This window comes from Haliotis asinina, chromosome 11 (assembly GCF_037392515.1).
Source record: "Haliotis asinina isolate JCU_RB_2024 chromosome 11, JCU_Hal_asi_v2, whole genome shotgun sequence".
In the NCBI taxonomy this organism is placed as follows: domain Eukaryota; kingdom Metazoa; phylum Mollusca; class Gastropoda; order Lepetellida; family Haliotidae; genus Haliotis; species Haliotis asinina.
Window position 1 is genome coordinate 32,754,540 of NC_090290.1, and position 27,799 is coordinate 32,782,338.

A 27,799-nucleotide genomic window follows, 5' to 3' on the forward strand; every position below is an offset into this window, starting at 1 on the left:
AAATAGGACCTCTCCCACAGAGGGATGGCAAGTCGAACCAGGAACAGTGGCGAAAGTGGCGACATATTTGGGGTGTAAACGAGGTTGACCATAAATCTATGTAAATAGATTTATATGCTTCTTAGAAAAGATAGATGTGGGTTGATTCATGGGTTGGCAATCATGATCACGGTATGACATTTGTGCCAAGAAAGGACATCCAAAAACAATGTGCTGAACTGTCTCACCAATTAATTACACCATAAAATAAATTTCACGTTAAGGTTGTCTATAAGAGAGACATTTTGGTGATTGGTCTTCGACGGCCAAAGGATAAACCTCAGTTTCTTATTTGGGAAAAGCATATTCAGCTGTTTAATGAATGAAACAAAATAGAAACAGAATTTAGAGAATAATCTGCTAATAGAACAAGAATCTAGGCCAGAAATTTCGAGGCCGGTTGTTTCTAAGCCAGATGAGTTTACATCAGAAAGAAGAACGAGATTGACGTTGACGTCCATTTGAAGAACGCTCATGCAAAGGCTCCTGGCCGTCTCCAGTTGTGCCCTCACCCCAGGGACTGACGGCTCATGTGACTTTTGAGGAACTTGAGTTGGTCTCCGTCTCCGTATGGTACTTTCCCAATGCAGGTGAAGCAATTTGCCATTAATGCATGTATTTTAAGACCATCCTTTGGCACACTGATGTAATGTGTCTTGGGATGGTTAGGACATTCTTGGCTAGGTTCTGTGCCTAAACCATAGGAAGTCCCATCTCCATTACCGGAGGCAGGCTAGTTGGACAGGGGACTGAACAAAATTCTTCTTGACATTCAGTAAATATACGTTTAAAGAATACAATTACCCCAATCAAGACCAGATAGCTGCATATGTATTATTTAAGAAACCATTAATCTCCAGTTACCTGTAACTGTAACCTTGTCTCCGACTGTTGCCTCTTCAATAAATATAGGTCCAGGAACTGCATCTCCATTATTAACAGTCTGCAAATTGATATAGACGAGGGGTTTATTTGTGCAAATGTGTATGTTTGGAGACAACTCTCGAAGCAAAAAGAGCAACACCACTAGTTCACTTTAAATACGAATGTATGCATTAGTATAAAGTGTCTTGCCAAAATGGCTAATACTCTGACTGAATGTTTAAATTGGAAGAGCGGAAGAGCTGGTATCTTGCATACGATAATAATGTGTTAATTTTAATTGTTTTCGGTTTTTCTCCCTTTTTTGCCAATATATCTGATACTAGCTGAATACATAAAATATAATTATGAAAGCAGATCGACAAATGCCAAGATACCATTCCAGACATTTACCTAGGTAGGCGATTGCGTCGTGATCCTGGCACTAAACAGTTTTAGTATTAGTACAGCTACTTACGAGCAAACGATCAATGGTATAAATCTTCACAGGTTCTGTTCCGGGACTTTCGACAGACATTATCTGTCCTAGGATTTCCTCCCGAACAAGTTCTCTTGTGTTTGTTGTATCAGTCAAAGGAGCACTAGTGAGAGTCACTGTATTTTCAGAGTCGCTGTCCTCACACAATTTGGCTGGAATTTAGGAACATGAGACAAACTGTGTTCAACGCGTGTTGAGAATCATTGTTAAATCAATGCGTGTGCAAAACAGGCGAGTTTTAAAAAACATATAACAGGATTTAAGATCAGAGTGATTGATTCAGTTTAGTTTCAGCACTCAGCACTAACCAGTATTCCAGTTATATGGCGGCCGTATGTAAATAATCGAGTCTGGACAAGACAATCCAGTGATCAACAGCATGAGCATTGATGTGCTCAATTGGGAACCGATGGCATGTGCCTAGCGAGCCTGACCACCCGATCCCGTTAGTCGCCTCTTACGACAAGCATGTTAACCTGTTCTACCCCGGCCTTCACGGGTCCTCAGGGTTAGAACCTACAATTCTGGTATCGTGACCACGATATGAACTTGGAGTCCTCAACAAAGGTTTTGCTTCATTTAAATCAAACAATGTGACTTACTGTGAAGTTATGCACTTACGAAACCAAAACATGAAGTAAACATGCTTCACACCAGGTTACGGGGACATTCAGCTTCAAGTTTACGACAGGTGGTTATAACGTGCAATGTTCTTTACTCACATGTAGTCCCACTCGTAGTTGTTGTTCCACTTGTGGTTGTTGTTCCACTTGTGGTTGTCGTTCCACTAGTTGTTGTTCCACTAGTTGTGGTTGTTCCACTGGTTGTCGTTCCACTGGTGGTTGTGCCTAAATAACAGAGTTTCACAGGTGAATATTAACAATTCGCACTTAAAGTTTCTTCATTAAACATACGCAAATGATTTGAGAAAATGTAAGATAACTCACACTTATTTCCAAACGTAAAACATTGTATTCTCACCTGTTGTTAAATGTTCGCAGATCTCGATCTTTTCAACATCTGTGCCCTTTGGCACAATTATGCTCGAAAGCTCTTTATTAATAGGAACCTGAAAGAATAATGTGTTCACGTTAGTGAATACGAATTCAAGTGGTACATCCTCATGCATATACCTGCTTAAACAAAAGTTACAGTCAGAACAGCTAAGTCTGCCATAGGTTGTAATATGAACGTGTTTTCAGTTTGGCATTATCTTATGATAAGTACCTTGAAGCTGTCTGTTCCGGGGAGTTTCTCTCCAACAACTTCTTCAAATACTTCCGGCCTCTTTTCTCCCGGTGGTGTGACAACAGTTACGGGTGCACCCTCGGTTATGTCAACAACAGTCACAAAGATGGGCTTGCCATTCCTATTGCCGCTGGCAGATGTGGTTGTATCTACAGGTTGACCATTAACACTGGTACCAGTCGGAATTGTCTCTGTTATAAGAAGAATCTTCTTGGTCCTTGGCTTGACGGCAAATGGTTCCTAAAAGTTTGTAAAATTGAAAAATGTTCAATTTGTTAGTTACAGTACACAGATGCATGTTTTTTTTCTAAAAGCAACAACTTAAAACCACCAAAAAGGAAACGCGTACTCAAATCATTCGAAGGATATTCACAGACAATTTAAAAATCATGAGTCAAGCTTCGAGTACGTGTCACGCACTAAAGATAAAAAGAATTCTACAGTAGTTGTGTCGTTTCTACAGAATGTTCAAGCATTCTGAAAAATCTTGTGAAAACAAACACGAGACAATTTTGAACAAACTCACTTGACTAAGTAGAAACTACATGTAGTTGTGATATGTCCTCACTCATGTTTTGAATCAACCGCTTAAGCTGTTCGTAGGAGTTTTCATAGGGAGATAAATCTAGTGCTATGCATTACAGAACATGTATATCATCCGATAGATGGTGTCCATGCATGTCTGCCATGTTACATTTCTTAAATGTTCGCATAACGTCTTAAGGGTTATTGTTTCAAAACCTACCCCGGGTGTTTCTTCCACAGGGGAATACACGACGGACGATGTCGAAGTTACACTGTCAACCAGTGGGCTATCCGACAGTGGGAATTCCAACAGGTTGTTGTTTGGCAGGCCAAAGTCGTCTGGTGTTGGAGTAGCTGCATTATCCTGTGGGTTCATCAAGTCCACCTTGCTACAAGGAGTACCTGGAAGTAAATATCGCGAGGATGTAAGTACAGTTGCCGTCATTTATCATGTTTGTAAAGACCAACGGCGCTTAGGAGAGGGTTCTGGTGATCCTGACAAAGTCAGGATAGTTTCATGATCAGCTCAAGGCTCTTGCCCCTCTCTACTTGCAACCAAAACAGCAAATGGGACTTCTCCCAGTAAACGCTGCCTAGTCGAACCCTTCCAGAACTTTCCGGAGAATATGTAGATTCCCAAGCATTGCAGAGTTCTGCATTACCCAGATTGTCAGAAGGTCTGTGCTCCCGGTAGAAAACCCGGACATCCTCCTGATCTGCGCCAAGAGATCAAGAGGTGACATACCGAGGGCACCGAGAACAATGGGTTGTCTGACGACAGTGTACTTGCAATGCAAGCAAGGCATTTCAAAGGCGAAGTCCGCATACTTAGCATGCTTTTCCTGAATCTTGCCAATCACGTTACAGTCAACATGGACAGAAAATTCAATGATGTTCAATGATGGCTTTATCAATAAGGACACGAACAGGTTTGTTGGTAGAAATTCTTCTGAGGCCGTGTAAGGACCTATACCAAAGAAGTTTGAAAGCGTCATTTTCAATGACGCTCTGGAGATGTTAAGGGTCGTACCATGGATAACCTCGGAGTCAGTTAGTTACACGCATGGCACAGGCGGTAGTAAAAGTAGCGAGCCTTTCCATCATGTCTCTTAAGATATGCTGTTTGTGCAGGGCATCCACTGACAAGGTGTTAGACAGTCTTTGTAAATTCTTTACACATTCGACATTTCATTTTAATATTTTCTTTAAGCATCACACTTTGGCGATTGTCAGTGGGAAGTGACTGGTCTTGACCAGGAAAAACACTGCCCTGAGTTTCACTTTTAATGACCCCCATCACTATCGAGTGAATAGACCCCAAAAATGTAATCTGGTGAAATTTTAAATCAATACACCTTGTTGATTTCGTATTTAATCCATCCAACAGTTCTGACGAAGTGCATAATCATAAGCTTTTCTGATAAGTTTCTGCATCTGGAATCGTGTGGACACAGTGGTTTTAAGAGTATATAGGGAATATTATATCTGATGGTTCCATTGAAGTGGGTCAAAACTCTAGTTTAAAGTATTCAATGAAGGAAGTAATGACCCCAAAGTCCAAGAAATGTATAGAGACTTAGCTGGAATCCAGTTGGAATTTGAGAACATTTTCAGTGTACACTTCGCATAGCTTTAAGTATGCCCGCGGCATTCTAGGGTCCCACTGTCTGTGTTAAGATTTCTGTTTGTGTGTTCTGTTTCCACATATACCATACTGTTTGAGGATTTCGAAATCTGTCTTGGTGTATATGCGGATATTATAAAGTGCCGCCTAAAAAGAGACCTTTTGATAGCTTCACATGTTCTTTATTTTAGTGGCTCCGATTTTATTTTATGGACACTATTCAACGACGATTTTCAACAATTTTCAATACATGCACATTTACAGCGTATTATATGGTTGCTGAAAAGGGTCACATGACTTGGAAATATTGTTGTATCATTGAAAATTACGTTTGATTAACTGTTCATGTCCTGAGCACATACACCTTATATTCTTACCAATCTAAAAAGATATACACGAGATAAAATAGTCGTAAAGTTTCTTTCTGTGAAATGAATGTTCAATTAATTTAGAGCAGACGTAATTGTTGTGCATTTTTGACAAAAAAACCCAGCTTATTTATATAAGGAATGAAAGGTAAATATTTGATAAATGATACTTTAATATTCCCTTCTGAAAAATTATTTTGTTAAAAAATCGACAACTGGGTAAATATAGCACTTCATTTTTAAAAGATGAGAGCAAATCTAAGCGACGGATTCTAATCATAAATGAAAAGGATTGATGGTTTCAAGACTGTTTTAAATTAGAGGTACATTTTAGAACATTATTTCAGTTCTAATAGCCTTAGTGTGGGCCGACTGCACTTATTTATCATTGCAGTACTTGCCTTTACACGTATGTCTTTTTATGGCGCACATATGCAGTTGTGTTAGGGTAATCGTGACATATTTTATTACAAGAGTAAGAACTTGTACGTTGTATATAGGATCGTGCTCATGATACCAACCAATACCCATAAACATATACCAAATTACAATACACTAGCGCCATATCACCATAAAATATTGGAACATGTCCTAACGTGTCTAGCCTGTTGATATAGAATGGTGTAGAACATTATGACAATGATGCGTCCATTGCTATTGTTCTGGGGGATCATCAGGCTACCAAGACTGATTCCCACGTCTGATGACACATATTTTATACACCACCCTTGTAAGGAACTACTGAAAAGGCCTATATTAGCTCGTTTTGCATTGTAGCTCGACATTTGCCGTTCCAAATAGTGTTGAGAAATAGTACTTATCAACATCCTAAGCATTCACACATAAAATAGTGTAATGTGCGGTTATTGAGTATGTAATCACCTGTAGTGGTTGTTGTTCCACTTGTTGTGGTTGTTCCACTAGTTGTTGTACCACTGGTTGTCGTTCCACTGGTTGTCGTTCCACTTGTGGTTGTGCCTAAATAACAAAGAGTTTCACAGGTGAATATTAACAATTCGCACTTAATGTTTCTTCATTAAACATACGCAAATGATTTGAGAAAATGTAAGATAACTCACACTTATTTCCAAACGTAAAACATTGTATTCTCACCTGTTGTTAAATGTTCGCAGATCTCGATCTTTTCAACATCTGTGCCCTTTGGCACAATTATGCTCGAAAGCTCTTTATTAATAGGAACCTGAAAGAATAATGTGTTCACGTTAGTGAATACGAATTCAAGTGGTACATCCTCATGCATATACCTGCTTAAACAAAAGTTACAGTCAGAACAGCTAAGTCTGCCATAGGTTGTAATATGAACGTGTTTTCAGTTTGGCATTATCTTATGATAAGTACCTTGAAGCTGTCTGTTCCGGGGAGTTTCTCTCCAACAACTTCTTCAAATACTTCCGGCCTCTTTTCTCCCGGTGGTGTGACAACAGTTACGGGTGCACCCTCGGTTATGTCAACAACAGTCACAAAGATGGGCTTGCCATTCCTATTGCCGCTGGCAGATGTGGTTGTATCTACAGGTTGACCATTAACACTGGTACCAGTCGGAATTGTCTCTGTTATAAGAAGAATCTTCTTGGTCCTTGGCTTGACGGCAAATGGTTCCTAAAAGTTTGTAAAATTGAAAAATGTTCAATTTGTTAGTTACAGTACACAGATGCATGTTTTTTTTCTAAAAGCAACAACTTAAAACCACCAAAAAGGAAACGCGTACTCAAATCATTCGAAGGATATTCACAGACAATTTAAAAATCATGAGTCAAGCTTCGAATACATGTCACGCACTAAAGATAAAAAGAATTCCACAGTAGTTGTGTCGTTTCTACAGAATGTTCAAGCATTCTGAAAAATCTTGTGAAAACAAACACGTCAAGGGGATGTCAACTTAAATAACTATGTTGAATTGAGATAGAAATCACACGAATGAATTATACACAAAACAGAAGACATTGATACGTTTTGATTCAGGTGTAGCATTTAAAGTAGGCAACACGAAGCATATAGTATATTCTTACAATTAGTTTTTGGTTTACATTACTCAGAGTCAAGTCATGTTGTGCCATGGGAAGCTACTATCATATACATCATATTTACACTGTTGTTCCCGGTCATGAAATTGGTGCACACTGAAACGGTGTCAGACTCAACTCACTAACTCACTCATGACAAAACCTGCGTTTAGAATTTTTTGTTTCTTATCACATGGCATTGCAACACCAACATGCATAGTTCTTCAAGCAGTGTTTTACATATTTTCCAGATAAGTGTTTCAAACATATTGAGGGTTGGACATTGAAAATACATTTTTCATGGTTAATGTTCTTCGAGGTTCCAGTCATCTTCTGTATCACAGTTTCCAAACACGATTGCTCGCAGCGCCTAATCAGACTTTGATTCCTGTTACCGCGGATAACGCAAGCTGCCTGTTAGGCGTTAGAAGGTTATAGTCAAATAACTTTATCCAACCAGGTACCCATTTTCTGTTAGGTGAACAGAGACAATTTTGAACAAACTCACTTGACTAAGTAGAAACTACATGATATGTGATATGTCCTCACTCATGTTTTGAATCAACCGCTTAAGCTGTTCGTAGGAGTTTTCATAGGGAGATAAATCTAGTGCTATGCATTACAGAACATGTATATCATCCGATAGATGGTGTCCATGCATGTCTGCCATGTTACATTTCTTAAATGTTCGCATAACGTCTTAAGGGTTATTGTTTCAAAACCTACCCCGGGTGTTTCTTCCACAGGGGAATACACGACGGACGATGTCGAAGTTACACTATCAACCAGTGGGCTATCCGACAGTGGGAATTCCAACAGGTTGTTGTTTGGCAGGCCAAAGTCGTCTGGTGTTGGAGTAGCTGCATTATCCTGTGGGTTCATCAAGTCCACCTTGCTACAAGGAGTACCTGGAAGTAAATATCGCGAGGATGTAAGTACAGTTGCCGTCATTTATCATGTTTGTAAAGACCAACGGCGCTTAGGAGAGGGTTCTGGTGATCCTGACAAAGTCAGGATAGTTTCATGATCAGCTCAAGGCTCTTGCCCCTCTCTACTTGCAACCAAAACAGCAAATGGGACTTCTCCCAGTAAACGCTGCCTAGTCGAACCCTTCCAGAACTTTCCGGAGAATATGTAGATTCCCAAGCATTGCAGAGTTCTGCATTACCCAGATTGTCAGAAGGTCTGTGCTCCCGGTAGAAAACCCGGACATCCTCCTGATCTGCGCCAAGAGATCAAGAGGTGACATACCGAGGGCACCGAGAACAATGGGTTGTCTGACGACAGTGTACTTGCAATGCAAGCAAGGCATTTCAAAGGCGAAGTCCGCATACTTAGCATGCTTTTCCTGAATCTTGCCAATCACGTTACAGTCAACATGGACAGAAAATTCAATGATGTTCAATGATGGCTTTATCAATAAGGACACGAACAGGTTTGTTGGTAGAAATTCTTCTGAGGCCGTGTAAGGACCTATACCAAAGAAGTTTGAAAGCGTCATTTTCAATGACGCTCTGGAGATGTTAAGGGTCGTACCATGGATAACCTCGGAGTCAGTTAGTTACACGCATGGCACAGGCGGTAGTAAAAGTAGCGAGCCTTTCCATCATGTCTCTTAAGATATGCTGTTTGTGCAGGGCATCCACTGACAAGGTGTTAGACAGTCTTTGTAAATTCTTTACACATTCGACATTTCATTTTAATATTTTCTTTAAGCATCACACTTTGGCGATTGTCAGTGGGAAGTGACTGGTCTTGACCAGGAAAAACACTGCCCTGAGTTTCACTTTTAATGACCCCCATCACTATCGAGTGAATAGACCCCAAAAATGTAATCTGGTGAAATTTTAAATCAATACACCTTGTTGATTTCGTATTTAATCCATCCAACAGTTCTGACGAAGTGCATAATCATAAGCTTTTCTGATAAGTTTCTGCATCTGGAATCGTGTGGACACAGTGGTTTTAAGAGTATATAGGGAATATTATATCTGATGGTTCCATTGAAGTGGGTCAAAACTCTAGTTTAAAGTATTCAATGAAGGAAGTAATGACCCCAAAGTCCAAGAAATGTATAGAGACTTAGCTGGAATCCAGTTGGAATTTGAGAACATTTTCAGTGTACACTTCGCATAGCTTTAAGTATGCCCGCGGCATTCTAGGGTCCCACTGTCTGTGTTAAGATTTCTGTTTGTGTGTTCTGTTTCCACATATACCATACTGTTTGAGGATTTCGAAATCTGTCTTGGTGTATATGCGGATATTATAAAGTGCCGCCTAAAAAGAGACCTTTTGATAGCTTCACATGTTCTTTATTTTAGTGGCTCCGATTTTATTTTATGGACACTATTCAACGACGATTTTCAACAATTTTCAATACATGCACATTTACAGCGTATTATATGGTTGCTGAAAAGGGTCACATGACTTGGAAATATTGTTGTATCATTGAAAATTACGTTTGATTAACTGTTCATGTCCTGAGCACATACACCTTATATTCTTACCAATCTAAAAAGATATACACGAGATAAAATAGTCGTAAAGTTTCTTTCTGTGAAATGAATGTTCAATTAATTTAGAGCAGACGTAATTGTTGTGCATTTTTGACAAAAAAACCCAGCTTATTTATATAAGGAATGAAAGGTAAATCTTTGATAAATGATACTTTAATATTCCCTTCTGAAAAATTATTTTGTTAAAAAATCGACAACTGGGTAAATATAGCACTTCATTTTTAAAAGATGAGAGCAAATCTAAGCGACGGATTCTAATCATAAATGAAAAGGATTGATGGTTTCAAGACTGTTTTAAATTAGAGGTACATTTTAGAACATTATTTCAGTTCTAATAGCCTTAGTGTGGGCCGACTGCACTTATTTATCATTGCAGTACTTGCCTTTACACGTATGTCTTTTTATGGCGCACATATGCAGTTGTGTTAGGGTAATCGTGACATATTTTATTACAAGAGTAAGAACTTGTACGTTGTATATAGGATCGTGCTCATGATACCAACCAATACCCATAAACATATACCAAATTACAATACACTAGCGCCATATCACCATAAAATATTGGAACATGTCCTAACGTGTCTAGCCTGTTGATATAGAATGGTGTAGAACATTATGACAATGATGCGTCCATTGCTATTGTTCTGGGGGATCATCAGGCTACCAAGACTGATTCCCACGTCTGATGACACATATTTTATACACCACCCTTGTAAGGAACTACTGAAAAGGCCTATATTAGCTCGTTTTGCATTGTAGCTCGACATTTGCCGTTCCAAATAGTGTTGAGAAATAGTACTTATCAACATCCTAAGCATTCACACATAAAATAGTGTAATGTGCGGTTATTGAGTATGTAATCACCTGTAGTGGTTGTTGTTCCACTTGTTGTGGTTGTTCCACTAGTTGTTGTACCACTGGTTGTCGTTCCACTGGTTGTCGTTCCACTGGTGGTTGTGCCTAAATAACAAAGAGTTTCACAGGTGAATATTAACAATTCGCACTTAATGTTTCTTCATTAAACATACGCAAATGATTTGAGAAAATGTAAGATAACTCACACTTATTTCCAAACGTAAAACATTGTATTCTCACCTGTTGTTAAATGTTCGCAGATCTCGATCTTTTCAACATCTGTGCCCTTTGGCACAATTATGCTCGAAAGCTCTTTATTAATAGGAACCTGAAAGAATAATGTGTTCACGTTAGTGAATACGAATTCAAGTGGTACATCCTCATGCATATACCTGCTTAAACAAAAGTTACAGTCAGAACAGCTAAGTCTGCCATAGGTTGTAATATGAACGTGTTTTCAGTTTGGCATTATCTTATGATAAGTACCTTGAAGCTGTCTGTTCCGGGGAGTTTCTCTCCAACAACTTCTTCAAATACTTCCGGCCTCTTTTCTCCCGGTGGTGTGACAACAGTTACGGGTGCACCCTCGGTTATGTCAACAACAGTCACAAAGATGGGCTTGCCATTCCTATTGCCGCTGGCAGATGTGGTTGTATCTACAGGTTGACCATTAACACTGGTACCAGTCGGAATTGTCTCTGTTATAAGAAGAATCTTCTTGGTCCTTGGCTTGACGGCAAATGGTTCCTAAAAGTTTGTAAAATTGAAAAATGTTCAATTTGTTAGTTACAGTACACAGATGCATGTTTTTTTCTAAAAGCAACAACTTAAAACCACCAAAAAGGAAACGCGTACTCAAATCATTCGAAGGATATTCACAGACAATTTAAAAATCATGAGTCAAGCTTCGAATACATGTCACGCACTAAAGATAAAAAGAATTCCACAGTAGTTGTGTCGTTTCTACAGAATGTTCAAGCATTCTGAAAAATCTTGTGAAAACAAACACGTCAAGGGGATGTCAACTTAAATAACTATGTTGAATTGAGATAGAAATCACACGAATGAATTATACACAAAACAGAAGACATTGATACGTTTTGATTCAGGTGTAGCATTTAAAGTAGGCAACACGAAGCATATAGTATATTCTTACAATTAGTTTTTGGTTTACATTACTCAGAGTCAAGTCATGTTGTGCCATGGGAAGCTACTATCATATACATCATATTTACACTGTTGTTCCCGGTCATGAAATTGGTGCACACTGAAACGGTGTCAGACTCAACTCACTAACTCACTCATGACAAAACCTGCGTTTAGAATTTTTTGTTTCTTATCACATGGCATTGCAACACCAACATGCATAGTTCTTCAAGCAGTGTTTTACATATTTTCCAGATAAGTGTTTCAAACATATTGAGGGTTGGACATTGAAAATACATTTTTCATGGTTAATGTTCTTCGAGGTTCCAGTCATCTTCTATATCACAGTTTCCAAACACGATTGCTCGCAGCGCCTAATCAGACTTTGATTCCTGTTACCGCGGATAACGCAAGCTGCCTGTTAGGCGTTAGAAGGTTATAGTCAAATAACTTTATCCAACCAGGTACCCATTTTCTGTTAGGTGAACAGAGACAATTTTGAACAAACTCACTTGACTAAGTAGAAACTACATGATATGTGATATGTCCTCACTCATGTTTTGAATCAACCGCTTAAGCTGTTCGTAGGAGTTTTCATAGGGAGATAAATCTAGTGCTATGCATTACAGAACATGTATATCATCCGATAGATGGTGTCCATGCATGTCTGCCATGTTACATTTCTTAAATGTTCGCATAACGTCTTAAGGGTTATTGTTTCAAAACCTACCCCGGGTGTTTCTTCCACAGGGGAATACACGACGGACGATGTCGAAGTTACACTATCAACCAGTGGGCTATCCGACAGTGGGAATTCCAACAGGTTGTTGTTTGGCAGGCCAAAGTCGTCTGGTGTTGGAGTAGCTGCATTATCCTGTGGGTTCATCAAGTCCACCTTGCTACAAGGAGTACCTGGAGGTAAATATCGCGAGGATGTAAGTACAGTTGCCGCCATTTATCATGTTTGTAAAGACCACCTGCAATTAAGCAGAGATGGCATGAATTTTCTTGATTCTCCCTATTGTTTGGTTATGGCCACAGAACCGCCTAAAGGTTGATGAATTGTTGTGTTGATGAATGTTGTGGTAACTGCTCCTTTAACATACTAATGTCAAACTTTCACTTCCAGGAATGGTTAAATAGTCCCCGAAAAGAATTCACTTTTCGTATCTTCCTTAGTCGTAATGCCCTTTCATTCTCAGTCATTGTTGTTTTGTTTGTTTTTGGGGGGGTGTATAAAAAATACCTGTTTTCTTTTATATGCTTAATCAAGACTGTTAGGTATTCACGAAAGTCATAAGTTTGGAAAGTTGATAACTCGAGCGATTTCGTTAGAATCTATCTCAAACACATAAATAAGGTTTCACTATGCATATGACCTGAGACACCATATGATAATACAAACGGTCTAGGTCAAGATTTCCGAAACTTCCGAAACAATTTTATCCCCAGAATTGTATTATTGTTATCAGTTTAAAATGTCTGCTTCGTGTAAAATGATATAATGTGAGGTGTACATGAGTTGTCGATTTTGGACATCATATAGTTATTCTATTTTTGCTCATTGGCATAGATTCCCAATACTGAGTGTATATGGAAATGACATATTCCTGCTTTGCCTTGCTTTATCGTTTGGACGGGTAAAAAGATGATCCACTAGACGAACCGGACTACAAATTCACATTAACATTTGACAACTGAACATACCGCAATGTTCCAAGTTTTTATTTTTTATTTTATCATAATTGTGAAAGCAATGATATGAATAAGAAAGATATTGTGATTTGTGACATGTTCAGTACACAGATATATCAATATGTGTCGACCAGGTTTTTGACCACATTCATTCTCCTATAAGTGTTAGATATCTGCAACCGTTATATTTCCAAGGGCAGTAATTCAAAGAGTCAAAGATGTTAACGATTGTATTTGGTGGGTGTTGGATATTCAACTCAACTGATCATTCCTAACATGTTATATCACATCAGATGTCGCTATTACATACAATAGTTCATCACAAGAGGTATTGCAGTAAAGAGCAAACTAATGATTGGTATATGCCCGATAGCTCGAAAACGTCATGAGTATCATTGCATGGCGACAATTACAAAGGTGTATGGCATTTTTCATATCACTGACATATGAGTGAACTTGATTGATATGATTGTTACAGACATTAAAATATTTGCTCTGAAAAATATTTTATTTGTTTTTATGTGTGAATGTGCGTGTGTGTGTGTGTGTGTATGTGTGTGTGTGTGTGGTCAGTGTGCCTCTGATAGTATTTTATAAATATGACCATGAAGACGATATGGATTTTGTCAATCGCTATGACCGTAGACATGCACAAGTAAATGAGTATATACGTTGTGAAACACAGACATGTGCCCGAGATTAATTTCCATCAACTTGTCATTCTTACAATTAGAGTCATAGCAAATGGACATTCAGAATGTTTCATATCCATTGCCTCTGGAAGTCTAGAGCTTCTGTAAACACAGGTTTCTCTCAAGGAAATGATTTGTAACACACATTATACTCACCAGTCGTTGTTGTTGTTCCACTTGTTGTGGTTGTCCCACTGGTTGTAGTTCCACTTGTTGTTGTTCCACTTGTGGTTGTAGTTCCACTAGTCGTTGTTCCACTGGTTGTGGTTGTTCCTATTAAACACACACTCATATATACTCCCTGTCGTTTGTCATCAAACACGTGAACAAACACGTCTTTTTGTTACCCTGCCTATCGTTATAAGAATAAAACTACGACTGGTTACGCCACTATATAAAAACAGTAACCACGGGCGCGACATTAAAACGGTAAGTGTTTTTTGTTTGTTTGTTTGTTTGTTTTTTATTCAAGGCATGCACACTGTACTACAAATTAAAACTATTCAAACATCAATTTTCATGTAATATAGCACATGGGCAATAACCCGCAGCATATATCACAGTATTATATTTATGAACGAAGATATTAACGCAATCTAACACAGAACTGCAGACGAGCACAATTACGGTAAGTATACACTTAACCATGTCCATATTTTGATGATTTTGATGTATTTATGATGTCTATGCAAGCTTTTTAGTCATTTTTATTAGAACGCAATCCAACTGAATGCCTATTCCCCAGACAAAATGAACTCTTTGCACACCATGGGTATGGATGAAGAAGGCAAAGATCAGATGCATATATCTATAGTAACATATCAAAGAATCTACCCTTTACATTAGGATTAGATTCATGTGGATAGCCGTTAACTCAACACCTTTAACTCAAACACAAGGCCTAGCCACACAATCCTGTTTCCACTGAGTTTATCAAAGTACTGAGTTAAGGAATTGTTTGACCGTTTTACAACACAAATTTCGTTCAGAAGATAGATAATACAGTTTCGTTTCAAAATACGAGGAAAGAATTTACTCATAATACATACCAGCCACAAAATGTTTTTGCGCAAACCGAAAATATCAATGTAGGGACATGGTATCTTCATACATAGATACAAGTGTGAACCCAGCAAGTAATGGAGACAATCAAACGCTCATACACGTGCCTTCCGACCACAAGCCATTGATGGTGGCCAATGGACTTGTACTGTTTTACTGCACGTGGACCCCATGCAACTGCACACAATATATGAAACTCGGAAATTGCTGTCACTGTCAAAAATTTGATCTTTGGTCATTCAAACTTTCAGAAATTCACAAGAGAAGTCATTTGCCCAGATTATCATCTGTCATGAATCCATTGGAATGGTTTGACTAGGAATGAGCCAACAGGTGACAGCAAATTTCCAGTGCCATCGCAACATCTGCACTGGTCAGGGGTTGTCAAAACACTAATGACGTCGGCGGCTCCCGACGTACTGGGCGTCCCCGAGTAACGACACCAAGACAGACGGATTCGGAGGGACTCGTCTCCGGCACAGGCTCCAGACGGCAGTGACCACATTCCAGACCATTCCAGGACTGCACCGTGTCAGGGATCATTTACGTCAGATTTAGATTTGACCACGACACTCTGTGACTTTGTCGAGTCACGGATATTGTTCATGTTCTTTTTCTTGTAGTCCGATACTTCAGCTTATAAAGTGTCTACATCATTTCATTTCTTCTGTGTTGTATTACAATTCCGAATGCAGTGTCTGCGAACACAGTTTCTTTAAGAGCTAGTATGTTATAATCGGTCAATCTTGTCACAAAATACAGTGTGCATGAAATTGACTTACATCTACTTGCCATTTTTAATAACATGAACATTTCTAATGTTATAATATTAAAATGTCTGTCAAAAATGAAACTTCCTCAATTCCACAGCAAAAAAGTGCCATTAACAGCACCGACGACCGTCCCCGTAGTGATCGACTCTGTGAAACAACACGTCGCTAGAACTGTCCTATCGTCCATCACAACATGGACATAGTACCCGTAATCAGAAGGCATTTGAACGATTGCCATTCAAACAGTAAATTTACTGATGTACCGGCACCTGGATTTCAATGTTTTGTTTCTACGAACGCTTCCCTTTCCACAAACAAAACCAATATTTTATTGGGCAGAAAAGGATATACGAACATGACTCATATTTTTCAAATAATAACAAATATTTAATGAAACAAATCGCATTATCTACTAGCAAATCTAATCAACATCTACAATCACATTTCATCAAAACATGGTGCTGCTTCTTTTCCAGAAAAACAACCGCTCAAACACAACTAAGTGTCAAAGAGTACTCTTCGCGTCAGCAAAATCATTCCTTCTGAAAAACGTTCGTATCCATCTCATCTAAATACCATTTATGCAGCATTTCTAATGAACCCATCCTTAAAATAACATTCAATTAAATAACTGTGAAACACATGGTACACACGGGCAGCCTCACCTGTTGTCTCGTGCTGGCATATGACAATTTCAGATACCGTGCTAGTTGCTGGCACAAGGATGTCTGATACTTTGCCATTGACGGGAACCTGAACATGAAAGCAGCAGCATGAAACTTTCACATAATCAATTTATGCATCAACGGATGCAATGCAAATTTGAGTTTGTACACTCAAGACTACAGAAGTTGAGCATATCGGCTAAGCAATAAAAGCGAAGAGCTGGCATTTCTAAAGAAAGTCTCTGAAAGAGCTGACAATCATTTCTTCATATATGTAGCCTCGAAAGCTTGAATAAATACTTACTTCAAAAACAGATGCATTTTGTGGATCCTCAGTGCCAACACGTTCTTCGAAGACTTCAGGTTTGTCTTTTCCAGCTGGAGTGGTTACTGTCACTGGATTTGTACTTGGTGTAACTGGCACAGTAGTGAGGAAAACTGGTTTGCCATCAACGGTACCTGGGGTACTGCTAGAGGTATCAACTGGTGTCCCATTGACACTGAAGTCCTCAGGTTTGTCGTCAGTTACCAAGATAATCGTATCAGTTGAAGGTTTGACAGGGAACTCAGTCTCCTACAAAGTTCAAACAAAATGCTCTATTACCTTCACTTGAAAATTCTTTCACCACAATCAAATGGGTAACAACAAATCTTCTTTGCGCTCATACATTCTTCAAGCCAATATTTTACACCAACTTTATTAAACTGCTCGTCAGCATAGTACATACATTATCATTCAGTCTATGAGCGTTTAATCACATCGGAAAATGTTATGTACGTTGTTTATTCAATCAGCACGTAGTCTCTACAGACATACCCTAGGATTTGTGGTTTCCTTAGGAGGCACTGAAGTGAAGATCGTTTTAGATGTGACCTTCACTGTGTCAACATAGGGTGACTCGTCCAAAGGTATTTGTGACAGAGGGTTGTCTGTATTACCGACTGGGGATGATGTCGGTGCGGGTGATGGGTTCTCACTTGGGTTCATCAGATCAATCTTGTCACATGGGGTCGTTTCTGTAACGATGTCATACAACCATGTGTCATAACATATTGTGGAAGTGTTTGTAAAAGCAAGTCATAGGTCTTCATTTTCATTAAAACAAAACCAACTCTAACTAACCCAGCACATTAGGGATATGACGGGCACATATATCATATCAACAATATCGCACGTGTGAACTGTACATTCGACCCTAGGACACGATTTTATTACGTTTTTCCAACATTAACAAGGACAAAATGGGGCAAAAATGTCCAATTGAAAAGGACTTTGCTAACAAAGTATTGTAAAGTGACGTACAAAACCATTTCTGTACTGAACCACAAAATATACTTGTGACATTATTTCTTTTACCCGTTGTTGTTCCACTGGTTGTGGTTGTTCCACTCGTAGTGGTTGTTCCACTTGTGGTTGTTGTTGCACTGGTAGTGGTTGTTCCACTTGTAGTTGTTGTACCACTGGTTGTGGTAGTTCCACTTGTGGTTGTCGTTGCACTGGTTGTGGTTGTTCCACTTGTGGTTGTCCCTAATGGAAACAATGGAATTAGGTATGACCATCCAGTCTGTGTTTTATCAACAGCAGAAAAACAGGGCATTTAACCAATGACATCATCAGACAGGGTATCTGAGATATATCACAGATCTATATGTTCAACATTCTCTCAAGCTTGAAGTACCAAAACAAACAAACATCAACGCCAGTTAAGTGTGCAAGGGTACACATTGAGTCAGCTAAATCGTTCTTTATAAAGAAGTTTCAAATGTAATCCTAATGGATGACGTCTCTTTAGCATCTCTAATGAATCCATCCTTAAAGTACAATTCGCGTAAATCACATTGACGGTTCCTTTCCGTGCAAGAAATGTGAAGTATCCTTCACCACATGGTACACGCGGGCAGCCTCACCTGTTGTCTCGTGCTGGCATATGACAATTTCAGATACCGAGCTAGTTGCTGGCACAAGGATGTCTGATACTTTGCCATTGACGGGAACCTGAACATGAAAGCAGCAGCATGAAACTTTCACATAATCAATTTATGCATCAACGGATGCAATGCAAATTTGAGTTTGTACACTCAAGACTACAGAAGTTGAGCATATCGGCTAAGCAATAAAAGCGAAGAGCTGGCATTTCTAAAGAAAGTCTCTGAAAGAGCTGACAATCATTTCTTCATATATGTAGCCTCCAAAGCTTGAATAAATACTTACTTCAAAAACAGATGGATTTTGTGGATCCTCAGTGCCAACACGTTCTTCGAAGACTTCAGGTTTGTCTTTTCCAGCTGGAGTGGTTACTGTCACTGGATTTGTACTTGGTGTAACTGGCACAGTAGTGAGGAAAACTGGTTTGCCATCAACGGTACCTGGGGTACTGCTAGAGGTATCAACTGGTGTCCCATTGACACTGAAGTCCTCAGGTTTGTCGTCAGTTACCAAGATAATCGTATCAGTTGAAGGTTTGACAGGGAACTCAGTCTCCTACAAAGTTCAAACAAAATGCTCTATTACCTTCACTTGAAAATTCTTTCACCACAATCAAATGGGTAACAACAAATCTTCTTTGCGCTCATACATTCTTCAAGCCAATATTTTACACCAACTTTATTAAACTGCTCGTCAGCATAGTATATACATTATCATTCAGTCCATGAGCGTTTAATCACATCGGAAAATGTTATGTACGTTGTTTATTCAATCAGCACGTAGTCTCTACAGACATACCCTAGGATTTGTGGTTTCCTTAGGAGGCACGGAAGTGAAGATCGTTTTAGATGTGACCTTCACTGTGTCAACATAGGGTGACTCGTCCAAAGGTATTTGTGACAGAGGGTTGTCTGTATTACCGACTGGGGATGATGTCGGTGCGGGTGATGGGTTCTCACTTGGGTTCATCAGATCAATCTTGTCACATGGGGTCGTTTCTGTAACGATGTCATACAACAATGTGTCATAACATATTGTGGAAGTGTTTGTAAAAGCAAGTCATAGGTCTTCATTTTCATTAAAACAAAACCAACTCTAACTAACCCAGCACATTAGGGATATGACGGGCACATATGTCATATCAACAATATCGCACGTGTGAACTGTACATTCGACCCTAGAACACGATTTTATTACAACATTAACAAGGACAAAATGGGGCAAAAATGTCCAATTGAAAAGGACTTTGCTAACAAAGTATTGTAAAGTGACGTACAAAACCATTTCTGTACTGAACCACAAAATATACTTGTGACATTATTTCTTTTACCCGTTGTTGTTCCACTGGTTGTGGTTGTTCCACTCGTAGTGGTTGTTCCACTTGTGGTTGTTGTTGCACTGGTAGTGGTTGTTCCACTTGTAGTTGTTGTACCACTGGTTGTGGTAGTTCCACTTGTGGTTGTCGTTGCACTGGTTGTGGTTGTTCCACTTGTGGTTGTCCCTAATGGAAACAATGGAATTAGGTATGACCATCCAGTCTGTGTTTTATCAACAGCAGAAAAACAGGGCATTTAACCAATGACATCATCAGACAGGGTATCTGAGATATATCACAGATCTACGTGTTCAACATTCTCTCAAGCTTGAAGTACCAAAACAAACAAACATCAACGCCAGTTAAGCGTGCAAGGGTACACTTTGAGTCAGCTAAATCGTTCTTTATAAAGAAGTTTCAAATGTAATCCTAATGGATGACGTCTCTTTAGCATCTCTAATGAATCCATCCTTAAAGTACAATTCGCGTAAATCACATTGACGGTTCCTTTCCGTGCAAGAAATGTGAAGTATCCTTCACCACATGGTACACGCGGGCAGCCTCACCTGTTGTCTCGTGCTGGCATATGACAATTTCAGATACCGTGCTAGTTGCTGGCACAAGGATGTCTGATACTTTGCCATTGACGGGAACCTGAACATGAAAGCAGCAGCATGAAACTTTCACATAATCAATTTATGCATCAACGGATGCAATGCAAATTTGAGTTTGTACACTCAAGACTACAGAAGTTGAGCATATCGGCTAAGCAATAAAAGCGAAGAGCTGGCATTTCTAAAGAAAGTCTCTGAAAGAGCTGACAATCATTTCTTCATATATGTAGCCTCGAAAGCTTGAATAAATACTTACTTCAAAAACAGATGGATTTTGTGGATCCTCAGTGCCAACACGTTCTTCGAAGACTTCAGGTTTGTCTTTTCCAGCTGGAGTGGTTACTGTCACTGGATTTGTACTTGGTGTAACTGGCACAGTAGTGAGGAAAACTGGTTTGCCATCAACGGTACCTGGGGTACTGCTAGAGGTATCAACTGGTGTCCCATTGACACTGAAGTCCTCAGGTTTGTCGTCAGTTACCAAGATAATCGTATCAGTTGAAGGTTTGACAGGGAACTCAGTCTCCTACAAAGTTCAAACAAAATGCTCTATTACCTTCACTTGAAAATTCTTTCACCACACTCAAATGGGCAAAAACAAATCTTCTTTGCGCTCATACATTCTTCAAGCCAATATTTTACACCAACTTTATTAAACTGCTCGTCAGCATAGTATATACATTATCATTCAGTCCATGAGCGTTTAATCACATCGAAAAATGTTATGTACGTTGTTTATTCAATCAGCACGTAGTCTCTACAGACATACCCTAGGATTTGTGGTTTCCTTAGGAGGCACTGAAGTGAAGATCGTTTTAGATGTGACTTTCACTGTGTCAACATAGGGTGACTCGTCCAAAGGTATTTGTGACAGAGGGTTGTCTGTATTACCGACTGGGGATGATGTCGGTGCGGGTGATGGGTTCTCACTTGGGTTCATCAGATCAATCTTGTCACATGGGGTCGTTTCTGTAACGATGTCATACAACCATGTGTCATAACATATTGTGGAAGTGTTTGTAAAAGCAAGTCATAGGTCTTCATTTTCATTAAAACAAAACCAACTCTAACTAACCCAGCACATTAGGGATATGACGGGCACATATATCATATCAACAATATCGCACGTGTGAACTGTACATTCGACCCTAGGACACGATTTTATTACGTTTTTCCAACATTAACAAGGACAAAATGGGGCAAAAATGTCCAATTGAAAAGGACTTTGCTAACAAAGTATTGTAAAGTGACGTACAAAACCATTTCTGTACTGAACCACAAAATATACTTGTGACATTATTTCTTTTACCCGTTGTTGTTCCACTGGTTGTGGTTGTTCCACTCGTAGTGGTTGTTCCACTTGTGGTTGTTGTTGCACTGGTAGTGGTTGTTCCACTTGTAGTTGTTGTACCACTGGTTGTGGTAGTTCCACTTGTGGTTGTCGTTGCACTGGTTGTGGTTGTTCCACTTGTGGTTGTCCCTAATGGAAACAATGGAATTAGGTATGACCATCCAGTCTGTGTTTTATCAACAGCAGAAAAACAGGGCATTTAACCAATGACATCATCAGACAGGGTATCTGAGATATATCACAGATCTATATGTTCAACATTCTCTCAAGCTTGAAGTACCAAAACAAACAAACATCAACGCCAGTTAAGTGTGCAAGGGTACACATTGAGTCAGCTAAATCGTTCTTTATAAAGAAGTTTCAAATGTAATCCTAATGGATGACGTCTCTTTAGCATCTCTAATGAATCCATCCTTAAAGTACAATTCGCGTAAATCACATTGACGGTTCCTTTCCGTGCAAGAAATGTGAAGTATCCTTCACCACATGGTACACGCGGGCAGCCTCACCTGTTGTCTCGTGCTGGCATATGACAATTTCAGATACCGAGCTAGTTGCTGGCACAAGGATGTCTGATACTTTGCCATTGACGGGAACCTGAACATGAAAGCAGCAGCATGAAACTTTCACATAATCAATTTATGCATCAACGGATGCAATGCAAATTTGAGTTTGTACACTCAAGACTACAGAAGTTGAGCATATCGGCTAAGCAATAAAAGCGAAGAGCTGGCATTTCTAAAGAAAGTCTCTGAAAGAGCTGACAATCATTTCTTCATATATGTAGCCTCGAAAGCTTGAATAAATACTTACTTCAAAAACAGATGGATTTTGTGGATCCTCAGTGCCAACACGTTCTTCGAAGACTTCAGGTTTGTCTTTTCCAGCTGGAGTGGTTACTGTCACTGGATTTGTACTTGGTGTAACTGGCACAGTAGTGAGGAAAACTGGTTTGCCATCAACGGTACCTGGGGTACTGCTAGAGGTATCAACTGGTGTCCCATTGACACTGAAGTCCTCAGGTTTGTCGTCAGTTACCAAGATAATCGTATCAGTTGAAGGTTTGACAGGGAACTCAGTCTCCTACAAAGTTCAAACAAAATGCTCTATTACCTTCACTTGAAAATTCTTTCACCACAATCAAATGGGTAACAACAAATCTTCTTTGCGCTCATACATTCTTCAAGCCAATATTTTACACCAACTTTATTAAACTGCTCGTCAGCATAGTATATACATTATCATTCAGTCCATGAGCGTTTAATCACATCGGAAAATGTTATGTACGTTGTTTATTCAATCAGCACGTAGTCTCTACAGACATACCCTAGGATTTGTGGTTTCCTTAGGAGGCACGGAAGTGAAGATCGTTTTAGATGTGACCTTCACTGTGTCAACATAGGGTGACTCGTCCAAAGGTATTTGTGACAGAGGGTTGTCTGTATTACCGACTGGGGATGATGTCGGTGCGGGTGATGGGTTCTCACTTGGGTTCATCAGATCAATCTTGTCACATGGGGTCGTTTCTGTAACGATGTCATACAACAATGTGTCATAACATATTGTGGAAGTGTTTGTAAAAGCAAGTCATAGGTCTTCATTTTCATTAAAACAAAACCAACTCTAACTAACCCAGCACATTAGGGATATGACGGGCACATATGTCAAATCAACAATATCGCACGTGTGAACTGTACATTCGACCCTAGAACACGATTTTATTACAACATTAACAAGGACAAAATGGGGCAAAAATGTCCAATTGAAAAGGACTTTGCTAACAAAGTATTGTAAAGTGACGTACAAAACCATTTCTGTACTGAACCACAAAATATACTTGTGACATTATTTCTTTTACCCGTTGTTGTTCCACTGGTTGTGGTTGTTCCACTCGTAGTGGTTGTTCCACTTGTGGTTGTTGTTGCACTGGTAGTGGTTGTTCCACTTGTAGTTGTTGTACCACTGGTTGTGGTAGTTCCACTTGTGGTTGTCGTTGCACTGGTTGTGGTTGTTCCACTTGTGGTTGTCCCTAATGGAAACAATGGAATTAGGTATGACCATCCAGTCTGTGTTTTATCAACAGCAGAAAAACAGGGCATTTAACCAATGACATCATCAGACAGGGTATCTGAGATATATCACAGATCTACGTGTTCAACATTCTCTCAAGCTTGAAGTACCAAAACAAACAAACATCAACGCCAGTTAAGCGTGCAAGGGTACACTTTGAGTCAGCTAAATCGTTCTTTATAAAGAAGTTTCAAATGTAATCCTAATGGATGACGTCTCTTTAGCATCTCTAATGAATCCATCCTTAAAGTACAATTCGCGTAAATCACATTGACGGTTCCTTTCCGTGCAAGAAATGTGAAGTATCCTTCACCACATGGTACACACGGGCAGCCTCACCTGTTGTCTCGTGCTGGCATATGACAATTTCAGATACCGTGCTAGTTGCTGGCACAAGGATGTCTGATACTTTGCCATTGACGGGAACCTGAACATGAAAGCAGCAGCATGAAACTTTCACATAATCAATTTATGCATCAACGGATGCAATGCAAATTTGAGTTTGTACACTCAAGACTACAGAAGTTGAGCATATCGGCTAAGCAATAAAAGCGAAGAGCTGGCATTTCTAAAGAAAGTCTCTGAAAGAGCTGACAATCATTTCTTCATATATGTAGCCTCCAAAGCTTGAATAAATACTTACTTCAAAAACAGATGGATTTTGTGGATCCTCAGTGCCAACACGTTCTTCGAAGACTTCAGGTTTGTCTTTTCCAGCTGGAGTGGTTACTGTCACTGGATTTGTACTTGGTGTAACTGGCACAGTAGTGAGGAAAACTGGTTTGCCATCAACGGTACCTGGGGTACTGCTAGAGGTATCAACTGGTGTCCCATTGACACTGAAGTCCTCAGGTTTGTCGTCAGTTACCAAGATAATCGTATCAGTTGAAGGTTTGACAGGGAACTCAGTCTCCTACAAAGTTCAAACAAAATGCTCTATTACCTTCACTTGAAAATTCTTTCACCACACTCAAATGGGCAAAAACAAATCTTCTTTGCGCTCATACATTCTTCAAGCCAATATTTTACACCAACTTTATTAAACTGCTCGTCAGCATAGTATATACATTATCATTCAGTCCATGAGCGTTTAATCACATCGAAAACTGTTATGTACGTTGTTTATTCAATCAGCACGTGGTCTCTACAGACATACCCTAGGATTTGTGGTTTCCTTAGGAGGCACTGAAGTGAAGATCGTTTTAGATGTGACTTTCACTGTGTCAACATAGGGTGACTCGTCCAAAGGTATTTGTGACAGAGGGTTGTCTGTATTACCGACTGGGGATGATGTCGGTGCGGGTGATGGGTTCTCACTTGGGTTCATCAGATCAATCTTGTCACATGGGGTCGTTTCTGTAACGATGTCATACAACCATGTGTCATAACATATTGTGGAAGTGTTTGTAAAAGCAAGTCATAGGTCTTCATTTTCATTAAAACAAAACCAACTCTAACTAACCCAGCACATTAGGGATATGACGGGCACATATATCATATCAACAATATCGCACGTGTGAACTGTACATTCGACCCTAGGACACGATTTTATTACGTTTTTCCAACATTAACAAGGACAAAATGGGGCAAAAATGTCCCATTGAAAAGGACTTTGCTAACAAAGTATTGTAAAGTGACGTACAAAACCATTTCTGTACTGAACCACAAAATATACTTGTGACATTATTTCTTTTACCCGTTGTTGTTCCACTGGTTGTGGTTGTTCCACTTGTAGTTGTTGTACCACTGGTTGTGGTAGTTCCACTTGTGGTTGTCGTTGCACTGGTTGTGGTTGTTCCACTTGTGGTTGTCCCTAATGGAAACAATGGAATTAGGTATGACCATCCAGTCTGTGTTTTATCAACAGCAGAAAAACAGGGCATTTAACCAATGACATCATCAGACAGGGTATCTGAGATATATCACAGATCTACGTGTTCAACATTCTCTCAAGCTTGAAGTACCAAAACAAACAAACATCAACGCCAGTTAAGTGTGCAAGGGTACACTTTGAGTCAGCTAAATCGTTCTTTATAAAGAAGTTTCAAATGTAATCGTAATGGATGACGTCTCTTTAGCATCTCTAATGAATCCATCCTTAAAGTACAATTCGCGTAAATCACATTGACGGTTCCTTTCCGTGCAAGAAATGTGAAGTATCCTTCACCACATGGTACACACGGGCAGCCTCACCTGTTGTCTCGTGCTGGCATATGACAATTTCAGATACCGTGCTAGTTGCTGGCACAAGGATGTCTGATACTTTGCCATTGACGGGAACCTAAGCATGAAAGCAACAGCATGAAACTTTCACATAATCAATTCATGTATCAACGGATGCAATGCAAATGGGACTTTATACACTCAAGACTACAGAAGTTGAGCATATCGGCTAAGTAATAAAAGCGAAGAGCTGGCATTTCAAAAGAAAGTCTCTGAAAGAGCTGACAATAATTTCTTCATATATGTAGCCTCGAAAGCTTGAATAAATACTTACTTCAAAAACAGATGGATTTTGTGGATCCTCAGTGCCAACACGTTCTTCGAAGACTTCAGGTTTGTCTTTTCCAGCTGGAGTGGTTACTGTCACTGGATTTGTACTTGGTGTAACTGGCACAGTAGTGAGGAAAACTGGTTTGCCATCAACGGTACCTGGGGTACTGCTAGAGGTATCAACTGGTGTCCCATTGACACTGAAGTCCTCAGGTTTGTCGTCAGTTACCAAGATAATCGTATCAGTTGAAGGTTTGACAGGGAACTCAGTCTCCTACAAAGTTCAAACAAAATGCTCTATTACCTTCACTTGAAAATTCTTTCACCACAATCAAATGGTTAAAAACAAATCTTCTTTGCACTCATACATTCTTCAAGCCAATATTTTACACCAACTTTATTAAACTGCTCGTCAGCATAGTATATACATTATCATTCAGTCTATGAGCGTTTAATCACATCGGAAAATGTTATGTACGTTGTTTATTCAATCAGCACGTAGTCTCTACAGACATACCCTAGGATTTGTGGTTTCCTTAGGAGGCACTGAAGTGAAGATCGTTTTAGATGTGACCTTCACTGTGTCAACATAGGGTGACTCGTCCAAAGGTATTTGTGACAGAGGGTTGTCTGTATTACCGACTGGGGATGATGTCGGTGCGGGTGATGGGTTCTCACTTGGGTTCATCAGATCAATCTTGTCACATGGGGTCGTTTCTGTAACGATGTCATACAACCATGTGTCATAACATATTGTGGAAGTGTTTGTAAAAGCAAGTCATAGGTCTTCATTTTCATTAAAACAAAACCAACTCTAACTAACCCAGCACATTAGGGATATGACGGGCACATATATCATATCAACAATATCGCACGTGTGAACTGTACATTCGACCCTAGGACACGATTTTATTACGTTTTTCCAACATTAACAAGGACAAAATGGGGCAAAAATGTCCCATTGAAAAGGACTTTGCTAACAAAGTATTGTAAAGTGACGTACAAAACCATTTCTGTACTGAACCACAAAATATACTTGTGACATTATTTCTTTTACCCGTTGTTGTTCCACTGGTTGTGGTTGTTCCACTTGTAGTTGTTGTACCACTGGTTGTGGTAGTTCCACTTGTGGTTGTCGTTGCACTGGTTGTGGTTGTTCCACTTGTGGTTGTCCCTAATGGAAACAATGGAATTAGGTATGACCATCCAGTCTGTGTTTTATCAACAGCAGAAAAACAGGGCATTTAACCAATGACATCATCAGACAGGGTATCTGAGATATATCACAGATCTACGTGTTCAACATTCTCTCAAGCTTGAAGTACCAAAACAAACAAACATCAACGCCAGTTAAGTGTGCAAGGGTACACTTTGAGTCAGCTAAATCGTTCTTTATAAAGAAGTTTCAAATGTAATCGTAATGGATGACGTCTCTTT

At 39.4% G+C, this 27,799-nt stretch overlaps 1 pseudogene; it reads right to left on the minus strand.

The window, feature by feature from the left end:
* Window positions 1-27,799, minus strand: part of LOC137255371 (mucin-19-like) — a 194,076-nt pseudogene that overhangs the window by 91,256 nt on the left and 75,021 nt on the right.